Source organism: Dasypus novemcinctus, chromosome 6 (genome assembly GCF_030445035.2).
Source record: "Dasypus novemcinctus isolate mDasNov1 chromosome 6, mDasNov1.1.hap2, whole genome shotgun sequence".
Lineage (NCBI taxonomy): Eukaryota > Metazoa > Chordata > Mammalia > Cingulata > Dasypodidae > Dasypus > Dasypus novemcinctus.
The window spans coordinates 50599333-50617462 of NC_080678.1; the positions used below are offsets into that span (position 1 = coordinate 50599333).

At 42.9% G+C, this 18130-nt stretch overlaps 1 protein-coding gene and 1 pseudogene across 3 annotated transcripts in view; one reads left to right on the plus strand and one right to left on the minus strand.

Annotated features, from left to right (window-relative positions):
- PLCE1 (phospholipase C epsilon 1) overlaps positions 1-18130 on the plus strand; it is a 384952-nt gene that overhangs the window by 96681 nt on the left and 270141 nt on the right. The window lies entirely within an intron of this gene.
- LOC101436859 (large ribosomal subunit protein uL11-like) lies at positions 10698-11239 on the minus strand (annotated as a pseudogene).

The window sequence follows — 18130 nt, forward strand, 5'->3', positions numbered from 1 at the left end:
GGTACCTCTGTACTCCTTTTATCGTAACTTCTACCTTTTTTAAGGGTGAGTTTATTACAGTACTTTAAAATACCTGACATTTATACTGCTTTTCTAGCTCCATTTTTTTTATTTTTTAGTGAATGTAGTGAGTGGTCCCTGCTTCAACTCAAGCACTTGGCATTCTTTTACTGCTCCTTGTTGGCTTTATCCTTTCCCTTATGGCTTTTGAAGGCAATGCCTGGGTTTGATTAAATTCAGCACACTGTTAAATTACATCAATTTATGGTGGAAGCATTATTTGTGCTTTCTGTTTGTCTTGTGTAAAATTAAAAGGCAGCTGAAACCAGTATTCACATGGGCATTTCTTTAATTTTCATGATTTTAATGGCATGTGGTATGTAGGTCAGGGCTCAAGTGGTATGAGAGGCAGCGTGGCTTTGATTTTGGTCATGATGCTTTCCCTTTCTAAGTTCAGCTTTCTCAGCTATAAAATGGAGACAGTCTTGCTGCTTATTTCCTAGTATGGTTGAAAGACTTGAGTGACTAGATATGTGTAAAGGCTTAGTACAGTGCCTGGGGCCTAGTAAGTATTCAGTAAGTTGGGGCTTTTGTTATTATTATCAGAAATAATACTGTGATATCACAGCTGATAGAACTGGTTAGAAAATGTAATTATATAGCAAAGAGCAAAAACATATAAAAATATTGGAGAATGTAGGAAATAGTATTAGCTTGCTCTAAATGTCTGTTTCTTAGTTTTGTGAGCTTGGCAAGACTTAACTTCCCTGTGCCTTGAAGAAATGAGTACTCTTGTGGCCTGCCTTACAAGAAAATTATAAGGATTAGTGCATTTATATTGAACTCCTAGACTCTTTGATTGAGAAGTAGGAAATATTTTTTGCAGCTGTGATACATTAGTGTTAGCATGAACCCAGGCACAATTACTAGACTTGTATTTTCTCTGCCTTTTTCAACTTTATGAAACCCTTCTGGTGTTTCTCAGTTGTGAGATTAAGGAAACGGCAGAAAACGTGCCTCCCCAAGGTTCTGTGGGGAGGAAACCATGGGGCAAGGGCACTGAATGCTCAGCGTGGCAAGTGTCAAGCAAAACTCATTTTGTTTTTTTCTTTTCTGGTCTGAGCAGACTTTCTACAAAACTTATTTCTCAGTGAGACAACCTTGAGAAACCAGTTATGTAGGAAGATTATAACAGATTGGTCCTGAAAATGTAGCTCCTTTATTGAGATCAAAAGATTAGCTTAAACAGGTGGTCTGTAAATGGTAGTTCTTAGCTCCAGTGGAAGAGGAAAACCCACACCATACATCTGTGGTGAGGATTGAAGCACCCATGAGTAAAATGTTTAGGACAAATAGATTTACATCAGAGTGGTCAGATTTTCTAATCTGATTAAAAGAGTTCATAAACTAATGATGTGCATATCATTAGTTACCTTACTGTAACAAAAGAGAAATTGGCCTTTATACTGCTGTAATGATTATAAAAAAGCTGTCCTCCAGGATTTTCTATTTTTTTGCCAAGCAAGTAAAGAGTGACAGTTCAACCCACTGGAATCTAAATTATAGCACATCAAAAGCTGAAGTACCAAAATTAGTTTTTGTTTTGACATGCCTCCCATGATGCCATTTGATAGAACACCTCACGTGAGAATGCAACTTAGCGGTTAAGAGGAAACACTCTTGAGCCAGACTGCCTGATGTGGAATCCAGGCCAACCTCTTATAGTTGTGTCCCTTAGGGCAAGTGCTGTGCTCTTTGTGCCTCAGTTTCCTTATCTTTAAAATGGCAGTATAGCTGTATCTTTCTCAGATTTGTAAGGATTAAAAGAGTTCATAAATGTAAAACATTAAGGACAGTACCTGACACTAGGTACATATTAGGTATTATTTTGATAGTCAGTGGTTAAGAGTGTGGGCTGTGCACTCAAATGGCCTGAGTTGGTGTCCCAGCTCTCTTGCCTGTGAGCTGACCTTAGACAAGTTACTTAACTTCCTCGTCTTGATATTTGTTAAATAGTTATGTTAGTTGTACCTATTTTATAGGACTGATGTGAGAATTAAATGGGAATTTGCAAAGCACTTCATAATTCACAGGCTGCCTGGTATAGAGTAAATATTCCATAAGCATTAGCTATTGGTTTCTTGTTTTTTCTTGTCTTTAGATTTCAAAGACATTATTAACCCTCAAGCAGAAAGTTGGAAAATCTGGGAATGACAGCTATGGGGGCTTATCTCCACCTTCCACTACTGGAAAGTCCTTCCCAGATTTTATATTGGCGACTGAACAACATAGTCAAATGTAGCCTTCCTGAATTCAGTCTCCAGACCACAGTGCTCTATAGCAGATCTTGGCAACGTATCAGGCTCCAGGGAAGTACATGAATCATCATGGGACTCTCAGCTCTGTACTTCTGAACTTCATAAAAACGTGATTCTATTAGCAGATCGCCCAAGTATCCTTCTTCCCTGATGTTCTCACTTCCTTTTACCTACTTTTGTCACCCATCAACACCCCCTTCACTGATCCCTCATCCCCGGTCTGCGTGCCCACCGCCTCATGCCCAAGCCTCCTCTCCTGCCTTCTCTGGCCAAATCCCCAGGATGTATCCAATACCATTCCTCCTGGTCTCTTCTCCCATGAGCATCCTTCCTGCTGCCTTTTCCTCCTCCCCTCTTCAGAACAGCTGCTCTGCTATGAGCAAACCCCATGTATCCCAGCCTTATTCACCTGTCTCCCTTTGTTCTCCCTTCCAAAAGAGGCAGTGGTCTGGCTTGCTGAGAGAAGCTAAGCTCATCTATATGATAATAGACACCCGGGCGGGGGGGGGGGGGGAAGTGGGGAGAAGAGACATCACAAAGATCTGTGTGTAGAGAGAGAGAAAGAGCTTGGAGGAGATCATTTTGTAGAGAACACTGCTGGAAAGTGAAAGCGAATTGGAGAGGAATGGCAAGCGGTGAATGGCCCCTGCTGATGGTCTTTAAGAAAAGCAAATAAAACATTTGAGTTGGGAAGAAGCTTTCTCAGTTTTTTTTCTATTACTATATCCCTTCTACCCAGCACAATGTCTGGTACATAGAAAGTTCTCAATAAGTATGTCTTCAATTAATTCCTTAAGTAATATTTGTGACTGTCAGAATTGTATCCTTCAACAAACAATTTCCAGACTGAATTATGCAGGCCCTGTATTCACAGCATTAACAGTGTTAAGGGGTTGGGAGTACCATCTTTGACACCATAAGTCTAGTGTGGTGGGGGTTTTAGGAGGGGCTGGACACACATACCATCCCACCCCCAACTTAACACCGAAATGACCAAGTCCTGGTGTGCAGTAATAGTTCAGGACCAAGGACAGCATCCTTTGCCTGTTCTTCCTCACATTTCAGTGTTGCTACTCCCATGCTTGTGTTTGATTTCAACATCCTGGGCCCCTTGTCTTTCTATTACACCTACTATGCAACCCTTCCAACATAGACCAACCCAACTATTGCCTTCTCCATTTCTATATATGGACTTGCAAAGTATTGTTGGGAAGAAATGACAAAAGGCCCTTGGATGACACAAATTCACAATCTCTTGTCTTGGCGCCAGCTAGCAGTACTAAAATGCCCTTTGCCATCACTTTCTGCATTCCAAACCTGCATCATTGTAGTCTCTCCCACCTTCACCTGCCCTTTCCGGCTCAGTATATGACTCTGCCTCTTACTCCCATGAAGAAATTGAAGTTACAAGGTATGAATTCTTTTCTCTTCCTTTCTACAACACTTTGCTTTGCCCACCTTCGAAAGAAGAGGTGTCCTTTAGCCTTCTCAAAGTGAGTTCCCCTACTTATGCTTCTGATTTCCTTCCCCTTCATTCTAGGTCCTTTAGGACCTATCCTATCAGATATTCCCCCCCCCCCCCCCCCTTCCTCTGGATCTCTACTGGATTCTGCCCAACTTATTGGTCAGTGTTCCTGGATAATTGAGAGGCTCCTTCATAATCACATGGGATCTTTTTTAAAAATACAGATTTGGGGACCCTGTTGCAGGCCTACTGAATCACAGTCTTTGTTGATGGGGCCTTGGAATCTATATTTTTAACAACCATTCCTGATTTGGGAAGCACTGTTAAAAAAGTTCTGTCTCTACTCTTTTTTTTACCCCCGACCCTCCCTGCTCTTTTTGCTGTCTGTGTCTATTTGCCGTGTGATCTTCTGTATCTGTTTCTCTTTTTGTCTTCTCTTCTCATCTTTCTCCTCTTGGTTTCACCGGGATTCGATCCTGGGAATCTCTGATGTGGAGAGAGGTTCTCCGTCAATTGCATCACCTCAGATCCTGGTCTCTGCTGCGCTTCACCTTGATTCTCCCTTGGTCTCTCTTTTTTTGTTGCATCATCGTCTTGCTGTGTGACTCACTTGCATGGACACTGGATCATCTCACAGGCATTCAGCTTACTGCATGGGCACTCATGTGGGTACTCAGCTCACTGTGCAGGCATTCAACTTGCCACATGTGTACTGGCTCGCCATGCAAGCATACTTTCTCTTCTTCTTTTTCACCAGGAGGCCCCAGGGATCAAGCTTGGGTCCTCCCATATGGTAGGCAGAGGCTCCATCACTTGAGCCACATCTGCTTCCTGTCTCTACTCTTGTTGCCCCGAAACCATCTTCCACACAATAGCTAGAGTCCCCTCTGAAATGCCAATCAATCTCATCTCATCACTGTTAAAAATAACCCAAGAGGCTTTTATAAGTCAGGGTGAATTTAGGAAACACATGGAACATTCAAAATATACAACTTGAAGACAGTTTGATGAAAATGCTATTTAGAAATGTATGGCAAGGTTTAGGGGCACAAGGACTAGTGCAGTAACTCAGGGCTAGCATAAAAGGGCAAGAAAGGGGAAGGGGAAGGAGTGGAAAAAGAGGCAGAGAAGGAAGGCTGCCTGACCTGAGCTGTGATTGGGGGAGAGATGCATCCAGCCTGCAGCAAGAATGCAGGGAGCGGGAAGGGGCCTTCCTCCCTCTGAACTCCTGCTGCTGCTCCCCATTGGATGAATCCAACACAAGAGCAGAAGGCAAGGGAGCCTGTGGTGCATCCAGATTGGTCAGCTTCCAGAGCATGGAGCATGGTGGAAAAGGGAGGAGAGTGGATCTTGGAGAGGAGGGAGGCAGGTTTCATAGTCCACAGGATAGGAGCCAAGCCCTCGTGGTAGTACATAACGCCCTCTTCTAACAGGCTTCCTCCTCCTGCCTCATGCCCTCCTCTGCAGCTTCTGCATATTATGGTTCTTTGGGCAGTCCCAGTCTATTAGTTTGCTCATGCCTTTGCTCCTACAGCCACCTGTGCCCAGAATGCCCACTCTGTTCTTATCCACCAAACAACTACCAGCCATCTGTAAAACTTAGTGTGAGTGACACTGTTTCTATGAAGCCTTTCTTTGGTCTCCTCATCAAGTAGAATTGGTCACTCTTCCTTGTGCTCTCACCAGGCCCCAAAGTTATTCCATCATCATCATACTAGTTAACATACATGGAGTACTTACTCTGTGCCAAGCTTTGCGTGTGTTAACTAATTAAATCCTTATACATTGTCTCCAATTTACAGATGAGGAAACTGAGGCACAGAGTGGCTAAGTGAAATTGTTCTAGATCTCCCAGCTAGTACTTAGTGGAGCCAGGATTTGAATTTAGGCAGCCTGGCTCTCAATTGCTTAACCTCCCTGCCATAGAGCCTCACAGAGTCAGTACCATTGACTGCATTAATTTGTTTACATCTGTCTTCCTCTACTAAACCATAATCTCACTGAGGAAAGGATAGTATCTTTTCTCACCACCCTCTTACCCTACCCCAGTGCTTAGGAGGTGTTTAGTAAACAATGAATGGAAGGAGGAATGAGGAGTGAAGGAGAAGGAATCTTTTACAAACATCCTCTCTTTACAGTTGAAAAGCCTTCAGCTCAGAGAAGCTAAGTAACTTGTACCAAGTCATAGCTCGTGCTTTAATTTCAATTCGTATCTGCCTGGCTACGAAGCCCATGTTCTTTTTACCCTATCAGACTACTTTCAAGAAGGAATACAGGGAAACGGACTTGGCCCAGTGGTTAGGGCGTCCGTCTACCACATGGGAGGTCCGCGGTTCAAACCCGGGGCCTCCTTGACCCGTGTGGAGCTGGCCCATGCACAGCGCTGATGCGCGCAAGGAGTGCTGCGCCACACAGGGATGTCCCCCGCATAGGGGAGCCCCATGCGCAAGGAGGGCACCCATAAGGAGAGCTGCCCAGCGCGAAAGAAAGTGCAGCCTGTCCAGGAATGGCGCCGCACACACTTCCCGTGCTGCTGACTACAACAGGAGCAGACAAAAGAAACAAGACGCAGCAAATAGACACAGAAAACAGACAATTGAGGGGGGGGGGAATTAAATAAATGACAGAATAAATCTTAAAAAAAAAAGAAGGAATACAGAACTTTAATGCTATGCAGTTGTCCCCAAACAAAAGTATGGCCAACCATTTGGTTCATTTTATGGGGCTGGCATAACTTGAACTGAATGCCATCTGAGGTCAAGACCGAAAGCAGAAATTCTACCCTGGAATATTAAGCCAGACCTGGAGGGTGGGAGTGGGGTTATGGACAGGGAGAGAGTTCTCATTCAAGTTTTGGAAGCAAAGATTTGGAATTTAAGTTATTGTCCAAAGGGTTGTAATTTAAGAACTACAGTTAGGGAAGCAGTGGACAGACATTTGCAGTAAAATGTTTTGAGAGCATCTGACCTAATTGTTCCTCATTTTGAAGCCATGACTTGAGTAAACACAGGGTGACCATGATTTAAGGTGTATGTCCATTGAAAAGTGGAGTGGGGTCTAACCAAAGCCATAATAAGAGGCAGGTCCACAGTGCAGCTTTCTGGGGGGCTCCAGTTTTATAAGAGATACTAAAATATTTCTAGAAAAAAATTGGAGATAAAATGCCAGTTAACTCAGCTTTTCAAAGTCAACTCCTAGGATAACTAGGGAAAGGGAAATTTGTCTTTTCCTGTGGAAGGAGATGACATGCAAATAAAAACTGTTCTAAAGCTTGCTCACCATGCTGCCCTGTCTACAAAGAATGAGCTTGTGACTTGACCTGTGTGTGGCTTGACATTGCACTCACAGGTATCAGCACCAACCCATAAATGATCAGTTCTCCCACCAAGTACAGTCAGCCAATTTTGAATCTGAATAATGCATGGCACAAGAAAAACTTATTGTATTATCCGAATTTTAAACAGTTTGAGATGGCTGGTTCAGAAACAAATGCATGTAATCAATGGATGTATAAATTCCTTGTCACATAAAGAATGAGGTATACATTGTTTTTTTTAAAAAAAAATTAATTTATTGAAGTATATCACTCATACATAAACATAAACAATAAGTATATAATAATAGTTGTGAACTTACAAAACAAACATATATGACATCATACAGGACTCTCATAACTCACCCTACCACCAATAACTTGCATTGTTGTTAAACCTTTTTAACTAATGATTGAAGAGCATTGTCAAAATATTACTACTAACCAAAGTACCTTTCCTCCACCCAACCCTATTATTATTATTTTTATATCATTTATATATGAAAATACATGAACAATTAAGTGTATACTAAAAGTTGTGAACTTACAAAGCAAACATGCTTAACATCATACAGGGGTCCCATACATCAACCCTCTACCAACACCTTGCATTGTCACGAGACGCTTGTTAAAAATTATCTAAGAATATTGTCAAAATCTTACTACTGGGAAGCGAACTTGGCCCAGTGGATAGGGTGTCTGTCTACCACATGGGAGGTCCGCGGTTCAAACTCTGGGCCTCCTTGACCTGTGTGGAGCTGGCCCATGCGCAGTGCTGATGCATGCAAGGAGTGCTGTGCCAAGCAGGGGTGTCCCCTGTGTAGGGGACCCCCGCACACAAGGAGTGCGCCCCATAAGGAGAGCCGCCCAGTGCGAAAGAAAGTGCAGCCTGCCCAGGAATGGTGCCACACACACGGAGAGCTGACACACAAGATGACGCAACAAAAAGAAACACAGATTCCCGTGCCGCTGTCAACAACAGAAGCGGACAAAGAAGAACACACAGCAAATGGACACAGAGAGCAGACAACAGGGGGGTTTGGCGGGGGGAAGGGGAGAGGAATAAATAAAAATAAATATTTTTTTAAAAAATCTTACTACTAATCATCGTCCTTATCTTACATTTGGTATGTCTTTCCCCCAACCCACCCTATTATTATTTTTTAAATATATTTTTTATGACAGAAGTTGTAAACTTATAAAACAATCATGCACATGTGCAGAATTCTCAAACAACATCCCTCCATCAACACACCACATTGTGGTGGAACATTTGCTACAGATAAGATAATATCATCTGATTGTTACCACATCCGTAGTGTACATTTGGCTCACATTGTCCATATTGCTTCATTATCAACACAGTACATCTTTCACACATACACAAGAATATTATTACTGCTAACCACAGTCCTGCAGGTCACTCCGGCTCTATTTTCCCCATGCTTCTCCACATTCCCACCATCCTGCAGTAGTGATGTACATTTCCTCTAGGTCACAAAGGACACTCTTACACCTGTACCATTAACCACAGTTCTCATCTACCTTTTGGTTTACTGTGCTATTTATTTCCTAGATTATTCTCTAGCATTTTGTCAATTGGCATTTATATACCTAGACTACCATTTTCAGCCATATCCCCATTTATAAACTAGCTGTTATTCACCATGTGTTATCATCCACTCTATACATTTCCACTCTTTTTACAGTAAAGCTAATTAAAACTTCTGCATACATTAAACATCAGTAGTCTACTCAGTCTTCTTCTTATCTCCTTTAAGAATCCACTACCTACCACCAGGTCTTAAAGATATTTTCCTACAATTTCTCCTAGAAGTTTTATGGTTCTTGCTTTTATTTTTAGGTTTTTGATCCATGTTGAGTTAATTTTTGGATAAGGTGTGGGATAGGAGTCCTCTTTCCTTCTTTTGGCTATGGATAGCCAATTCTTTGAGCACCATTTGTTGAATGGACTGTTCTGCCCAAGTTGTGTAGGTTTGACAGGCTGGTCAAAAATCACTTGACCATACATGTGAGAGTTTGTTTCTGAACTATAAATTTGGTTCCCTTGGTCTATATGTCTGTCTTTATGCCAGTACCGTGCTGTTTTTACCACTATAGCTAGGTAATATGATTTAAAGTCTGGAGATGAGGGTTTGCTTTTCCTTTTTAAGATGTTTCAGGCTATTCAGGACCCCTTACCTTTCCAAATAAATTTGATAATCATGTTTTCAATTTTTTTTCATACTGGTGGAATTTTTATTGGGATTGCATTGAATCTGTATATCACTTTGAGTAGAATTGACATCTTGATGATATTTAGTCGTCCAATCCATGAGCATGGAATATTTTTCCAGTTATTTATGCCTTTTTAAATTTGTTTTAACATTGAGTTGCAGTTTCTGAATGCAAGTGCTTTACATCGTTGGTTAAGTTTATTCCTGACTATTTGAGTTTTATCTGTCATATTTTATTTTTATCACTCTTTTGACAGTTTTAGTTACTTTTATTGATATCATCTTCCATTTCTAGACTCTGTTCCAGGCTTCTTTCTCCTATCTTTTCTTTTCAGGTTCTAGCACACCCTTTAGTATTTCCTAAAAATCTGGTCTCTTGCTTAGAAATTCTCTTAGTTTCTGTTTATTTGTGAATATTCTAATCTCACCCTAATTTTTAAAAAAGATTTATTTATTTATTTATTTCTCTCCCCTCTCCCCACTGCAGTTGTCTGTTCTCTGTGTCTGTTTGCTGTGTGTTCTTCTTTGTCTGCTTCTGTTGTTGTCAGCGGCAGGGGAATCTGTGTTTCTTTTTATTACGTCATTTTGTTGTGTCAGTTCTCCATGTGTGCGGTGCCATTCCTGGGCAGGCTGCACTTTCTTTCACCCTGGGCGGCTCTCCTTATGGGGCACACTCCTTGTGCACGGGGCTCCCCTACGTGGGGGACACCCCTGTGTGGCACGACTCTCTTTGCACGCATCAGCACTGTGCGTGGGCCAGCTCCACACAGGTCAAGGAGGCCCGGAGTTTGAACTGCAGACCTCCCATGTGGTAGGTGGATGCCCTAACCACTGGGCCAAGTCCGCTTCCCTCGCCCTAATTTTTGAAAGACGGTTTTGCTGGATATAAGATTCTTGGCTGGAAGTTTTTCTTTTGTAGTATCTTAAATGTATCAGACCATTGTCTTCTTGCCTCCATGGTTTCTGGTGAGAAATTAGCACTTAATCTTATTGGATATCCCTTATTTGTTATGCATTGCTTTTCCCTTGTTGTTCTCAGAATTCTCCCTTTGTCTTTGGCATTTGACATTCTGGTTAGTATGTGTCTCAGAGTTGGTCTTTTCAGATTTATTTGGATAGGAATATGTTATGCTTCTTGGACACAGATATCTATGTCCTACAATAGGGTCAGGAAATTTTCTACCATATTTCTTCAAATATTCCTTCTGTCCCTTTTCCCTTCTCTTCTATTTCTGGGACACCCATGACATGTATGTTTGCATGCCTTTTGCTGCCATTACTTCCCCGAAACCTTGTTCAATTTTTTCCATTCTTCATCTTTTCTTTTGTTTTTTTGTTTTCTGGGGTTTTTTTTGTTTTTTGTTTTTGGCTGTCAAATGATCATTTATTGAAATATTTTCCTTTGTAGTTCTTAACCAGCTGGGCATTCCACTGTACCACTGTTGATGTCATCTGATGTCATGAGGGTGGCGGCCATCCACATCGCAGCCCACATACTGGGCAGTCCCCAGAATCTCTTAATGGTTCCAGAGAGTTCTCTGGCTAAAGATCAGTGCCACATCTGTTGGGCAGTGCTGACGATCTCATCAAAAGTGATATTTCCACTGTGCTTAATGTTTTTCTGCTTCCTCCTGTGTCTGGGTGGTTCCTTAAGGGCTTTGATGATCAGGGCAGAGGCAGAAGGTACCGCCTCGATCTCGGCCTGTCTGTTCTGGATAGTCAGTTTCAGTGTAATCCTTAGACCTTTCCAGTCACCAGTTGCCTTGGCAATGTCATCACCAACCTTTTTTGGAGACAGTCTGAGGGGGCTGATCTTGGGGGCCAGGGCAGACGTGGCACCGACTTCCCTTCCAGTGCATCTCAGGTACATGACTTTGATCTCGTTGGGGTCAAACTTGGGCAGCATGGTGGAGGCAGCTGGTGTTGGATGAACCTGGATGCGGGGCGACCAAAGAAAGTTGCACCCTGGCTCCTTCAAGCCGAAAGACCCATCTTTTCTTTTGTGTTTTCACTTTCAGAGGCCATTTCTTCAAGTTCACCGATACTTTCTTTGCTTCCTCATATCTGTTATTATATGAGTCCAATGTTTTTTTAATTTCATTTATTACGCCTTTCATTCCCATAAGATCTGTTTTTCTGTGTATGCTTTCTAATTCTTCTTTGTGCTTGTCCAGTGTCTTCTTAATATCCTTAATCTCTTTAGCCATTTCATTGATTTTATTAAGGAGATTTGTTTGAATATCTATGATTAGCTGTCTCAACTCTTTTATGTCATCTGGAGGCTTATCTTGTTATTTTAACTGGACCGTATCTTCCTGTTTCTTGGTGTGGACTGTAATTTTTTATTGGTGTCTTGGCTTCTGAATAACAAGCTTATTTATTCTGGGTACAGTTTTTCTCTTTAGTTTAAGGCTTCCTGCCTTTTCTCTCTTGCTGGTTGTATAGTAGGAGCCAAGGACGTAGCTGGTGCTGTAAGCTGTGGAGGCTCAAGCTTTCCTCATTGCACCAGGGACCAATGAAGCTTCTCCCAACTTTCTCCTTTGCCAGGGGAATAGACACATTCACAGCTGTGTGGAATAATTGAAGTGGTGCAGGCCGAGACCGTAGTTGCCCAGAGAGACTGATGAAGTTTCACTCCCCTCTCTCCCCTGCCTAGGGCAGGGATAGAGCTGCAGATGTGGAGAGAATCTATGCAGTGCAGGTCCAAGATGACCGCAGTTGTCCCGGTAGACTTACAATTTTCAGTCTGTGCCAGCCAAAGGTACCTACAGTTACCTGGCCCACCAGCCTTCTCCCTGCCAGAGTTGGGGCTGAAGCCTAGGCTAGGGCTGCAGGCCCATCTGGGTCAAAGAAACTGGTTCCTACCATCACTGTAATTTTTGGTCCAGCCGGGCTTCCCCTCAGGCTGGGGCAGAGTTAAAGTGGCTGCTACAGGCCTCTTTCCTCCTTGGGCAGATTCACCCCCTAGATGTTCCCAGGGTTATATCTTAGCCAGCTGAGTCTACCAATCAGTAGCCGAAATCGGCAGCCAACTGTCTCCTCCTCCCCTGTTTTTTGGAAATGGAGCTTCAAATTCCAGCCACAGAGTAGCTCCTGGGGTGGCTCATGCCACCAGAGTTGTATAATCACTGGCCTCTGTGGCTTAGCTGGTAATTTCCTGGAGAAGCTGGTGCAGGTCCCTGCAGCTTCCTCCTTGTGGAGGTGGCAGTGGGGCCTAGGCTAGAACTGCATCTGATCTGGATGGAAAGAAGCCAGTTCCTACCACCACTGTGATTTTCTGTCTGTCCCGCTTCCCCTCATGCTAGGCGCAGAGTTAAGATGGTGGCTCCTGGCCTCTTTCTTGCATGGAGAGGCTCGAACATTAGTTCTCTGATTATACTTTAGCCCACTGAATTTACTCATCATTAGCTGAATTTGGTGCCCAGCCGTCTCTTCCTCCCCCGTTTTGGGGAAGTGGAGCTTTTAATTCTAACCGCAGAACAGCTCCAGAGGTGGCTTGTGCCTCCAGTGGAGGATGGGTACTGGCCTCCATGGCATGAAGCGCTCTACTTATAAATCTTCTCTGCAGATGGGCAGTCTCCTCCCTCCATTCCTTCAAGGAGGTTGCAGGATGCTCCTCTGGTCTCCTGGAGTACCCAAACAGGTGCTTCAGGTAGCTCTGATAGCCTAGGTGTTTACTAACTGCCCTGCAGCAAGAGCTGAGCCTAGTAGCTCCTTACTCCATCGCCATCTTGCTGGTTGTCTCCTACATTGTTTATTAATGGAAGTTCATTTTTTGTCCTTGCCCCAATAAGTAAATGTTGAGCAAATATGTTAAGAACATCTGTGCAAGGGTTGCCTGAATGTCTGATTTTCCTGAGCTCACATCTTCTGTTAATGGCTTTATCCCAAGGAAAAAGACCTCTGCTTCCCTCCCTTCCCTAGGTCCATGGGTCCCCCACCTCAGACCAGTTTTGTTCTTCTTATAACCTCTTAACCTGCTCCTTCTCTTCCTTTCCTTTATGACCTTTAGTCTGGGCTCTCAATACCCAATTACTATATCAATTGCCTCCAAGGCATCTCAATAGATCATTCCTTTAAAAAGAGATATCCTTTTTTGAGCAAAAGTTCCACAGCTTTCTACAATCTGATTCCCTTCCAATTTAATATCTTTCTTCACTATTTCCTGCTATTCTCTTTAATTGGGGAAGTTTCCACGCTGGTCATCACAGACTTAAGGTCTGGCCTCATTGCTGCTTTTATGCATTTATGAACTATTTCCTCCCCAACCCCCTGTTCCCACAGCCTCAATTCTCCTCTTTCTTCTTCAAACCCTACCGATTCTTTAGGACCTTCCTTTTCTATACTCTTCTTTGACTCTACTGGCTGACCTTAATCCTTCCTTCCTGGTATACCTGGTATGTGCTCTGTGCCAGGCTCTTTACACCCATTGGCACACTTACTCTTGCCAGTAAACAAGGGAGGAGACATTACTATCCTCATTTTACAGACAACAAAGTGAAGTCCAAGAAGACTAAGTAGCTTGTTCAACATCAGAGAGTGAACAAGTGCTGGAGGTGGGAGTCAAGCCATGTCAGTTCTGTAGAACCGGTACCTCTTCACTAGAGCATGGCCATCCCACCTGGTGTGTCTCAGGCACGGACACAGAGGTCTGGAAGATGTGTTGGTGCACACTTCTGCTTCCCTGCTCCTCTCACATTTTGAGGCCGTTTTGGCTTGGGATATACTTCCCCTTTGCAAATGGCATCACCTTGTCTTACTGCTCTTCTTCTTTCTACCTCCTCTGGAAAAAGGTGCCCATTGCATAATTCCTTCCTCTCTTGCTGTCATTCACACTTTAAAAAAAAGATTTATTTATTTATTTATTTCTCTCCCCTCCCCCCCTTTCCCCACCCACCCCGGTTGTCTGTTCTCTGTGTCTATTTGATCCATCTTCTTTGTCTGCGTCTGTTGTCAGTGGCACGGGAATCTGTGTCTCTTTTTGTTGCGCCATCTTGTTGTGTCAGCTCTCCGTGTGGGCGGCACCATTCCTGGGCAGGCTGCACTTTCTTTCACGCTGGGCGGCTTTCCTTACGGGGGCGCATTCCTTGTGCGTGGGGCTCCCCTACGCGGGGACACCCCTGTGTGGCACGGCACTCCTTGAGCGCATCAGCACTGCACGTGGGCCAGCTGTCATTCATACTTTACTGCTCTGCCTGTTACAGCTCAAGCAGTCTTCCCTCCAATGGTGCGTGCACACACATCTTAACCTGCCTTCCCTTTCTTGCTACCTCTCTTCCAACCCTCTTCTGTTTACATTACAAAGTGTTCTTTCTTTGCCACCTCATTATTCCCCCCTACTTATTATCACTTTTTTTTTGCCTTCTTTCGTCTCCTTTATACTAATTCTTGTCTTCCTATTTCTGCCCCTCTTTTCCCAGTCTTTTTTCCATGGTTTCATTCCCTTGAGGAACCAGAAAACATGTGGGTAGTGGTTAAGACCGTGTTGTAGCACAATATTCAGGGCAGTGGGAGTCAGTCTGCCTGGGTGGGGTCCTAGTTCCATCAAGGCAAACAGCTGAGTCTTAATTTCTTCATCTATAAAATGGGCATGAGAGAAGTTATTGAGGCTGAAATGAGATACTCCTTCAATATTTGGCTGTAAATATGGTTATTATTTGGATTGGAATGTTCTTGGACAAGACTCAGAGTTTCTATGTTTTACCTTCCCTATTTCCACCATCTCTCCCCCTTACCCATTTTAAACATTGGCTTGCCTCCTGTAGCTATTTGAGTTTGTGTCTCATGCAGACTAAAGTTTAGAGACTGCTCAGAATCTCTTCTCCCAAGTTTCCATTTATTTCTTTATTCTCCTACAAGTAAACCAATGTTTTTTTCCTCAGGCCAACAATGACACTTGTGTTATTTTGTTATTTTTATGTTTAATTCCTAGAATCTCAGTAAGAGTTTTCTGTCTCCATTTCTTATGATGATGAAGGATAAAGGAGTGTAAACCAGATGTCGTCCCGTGGGCCTCCTCGTTGAACTCTCCCAGCAGCATCACCGCTCCTACACAGAAGCCTTGGTGGGCAGTGTGGAGATTCCTGAAGACCCTGAAGTGCTGATGGAAGAGAAGGGTTCCCTCACACACCCCTCAATAACAACCTGGCTCCTCCTCTGCCATTTACAACTCCAAAGTCACCTTTGCCAGGGGGCCCAGGAGTACTTCTCTCCACACCCCTCCCCACATCCCTACTCCTCACACAGCTTTCCTCGCCTTCTGACTTTCATATCCAGCTTCCTGTCCCAAACCGTGGGCATCTTCTTGGAATCTAACTTCTTACCCCAAGTAGTTCATCATACTTTATCTTTAAATGAACATTCTGATCAATACATTTTTCCCTTGTCATTACTTCAGTGCTTAGGATACTAACCAACATTTGTATTATCTTTTTTTTTTTTTAAGGTGCCAGGGGTTGGGGATTGAATCCAGGACCTCCTATGTGGGAAGCTGGCACTCAACCACTGAGCCACATCGGTTCCCCTGAGTTGGCTTTTGGTTGCATTTTGGTTGCTGTTTGTTTTGTTTTTTTCAGGAGACACCAGGAACTGAACCCGGGACCTCTTATGTGGGAGGTGGATGTCCAACCACTTGAGCCACATCCTCTCCCTGTATTATCTTTTCAGCAGACAGGCATGTTCTGCATTCCAAACAACCGTCTTACTTACCAGCTTATAACTGAGGTGTCTAGAGTCATATGGAGCTCAGGGAGGGTTGGAAGTGGTCAGGGATGGCTTCATAGAAAGAAGGGCCTTGAGTTAGACCTGAGGGATATGTAGTAGGAGGTCAGAAGGGAAGATGCTCCAGATGGGGGAGTGAAGACCCAGGCCAGAATTGACATTGGCCTAGTGAAGTGGAGGAAACATGTTGGGAGTTTTTACTGCTCAATCCATTATAAATTCATTGATTTAATTTGTTTCTCTTTCTATTTAGGTTTCTTTATGATTTGAGTTAGGGAAGGCCAAGTTGGGCACATGTGCTGCCACTAGTTCACTGCATGCATGGCAGACATTACTAATGAGCCCAGACATGACCTAAAAATTCATAACACAGCATCCCAAGCAGTCTCTACCATTCACTTAGAATGGGCCTACAATATGAAATCTATTTGCTATTCCTGTCTTGGGTTTAGTCACCCTAGCGATGTCTCTAATTGGTAATGTATTATGAATTACTTTATCAAGCAAGAAATGTTAATAATCATTTAAACAGCATTAATACAATTGTTCAAATACATTATGATTCTGGCTTGTAAGGATATAAATTTCATAATAATGTATCAAAGCCCTTTTAACTGATGCTTCAATCCATTTTCTTTTCTTAGGTGAAATCAGTCCAGTTACTGATAATTATAGCTTTATTTAATAGTCCTCTGTTTCTAATTTTGCATTGATCTGTTTTCCAGAGCTTGGTATTGATATTTTTAAAAATAGTAACTCTTAATACTAACTGGTACAGCGATGTTAATAGGTTTTACAGCTCTCTTATCAAGTAGAGAATTTATACCTCAGCAAGAAGGGTCTACTCATTGCCTTCCATAGAGATGGTAGGCTTTTGAGTGCCTGCCCTTTGTCTTGCCCTCTGTACATTCCCTTTGTACATTGCCCTCTGTATCTCCCTTCTTCTTCTTCTCCACTTGGATAAATTCTTTCAAGTACTGACTCAAGAATCATCTTTCCTTCGACATCTTTCCTGAACCTCTGTATTCACCAAAAATTAGTCCCTCTCTTCCATCCATTCCATAGCACGTTGTTTATGCACCTTTAGTAGAAAAGCTAGATAGTTGGGTGCATGTGCACCTCTCCAGCTAGACTTGCAGCCTATGAGAGCAGCCATGTGCCTTGATTGCCTTCTCTCCCATCACCTAACACAGTGTAGGCACCGGATGCATGTTTTCCCAATGGTTAACCCTAATGAGACATTTTTGGTTATAGCAATCAATCATTTTAAAGGTATGCCAGCAGAATTTTCATGCTGCTCAAATATAATATTCATGCAGGTTTACTTGAGAAAGCATAATCAGTATAAAATTAAGTGGCAAATTCCTAATTTGGATTTGCACATTTGTTCATCCTGGAAGACTGACTACCTTTTCTACTGACTAAACTGCCTTTTACAATAAAAATGTCTTGGCATGAAAGGTTTGGTATTGGCATCTGTCTTGAGCTGATTTATACCTTTGAGTGATGGGAAAGTGTTTGGATCACATGATTGGAAAATTCGTGTTATAAGACAAATATGCTGTCATTTCTATTATGACTAAAGGTGATATCCTGTTTCTGAGCAAAATAGGAAAGAAGGGGAATTTGGGAGGCCTGCACCATGACCTGTGAGGTGGGGGCAACAACTGCAAAGCATCCTGCTGTTCAGAGTTCCCTCCCTCTTGAGTAGCACTCTTTGCCTCAGTTTTCCATATGAGAAATGGGTGGAAGGCAGTGGAATTCCTGTGCAATGAAAAATAGCTAACACTTATTTCCTGTGTGTGAAGTTCTGGACTGAATTCATGAGTTCATTTAAGCCTAACAATTACCCTATAAGGTGATAACAATAGGATCCCTACTTAATAGAGAGGAAACGGCAGCTTGGAAGGTTGACTTGGTAGTAAACGGAAAAGTCTACAACTCAGAACCAGGCCTTTCTGAGCCTGTCTTTTAAACTCTACACTACACTGCTTATGGTAGCACTGGAGAGCCTCATAAAAGAGCTAAATAAGTGTGTGTGTGTGTGTGGGGGGGTATCTTTATTAGAAAGAGTGTG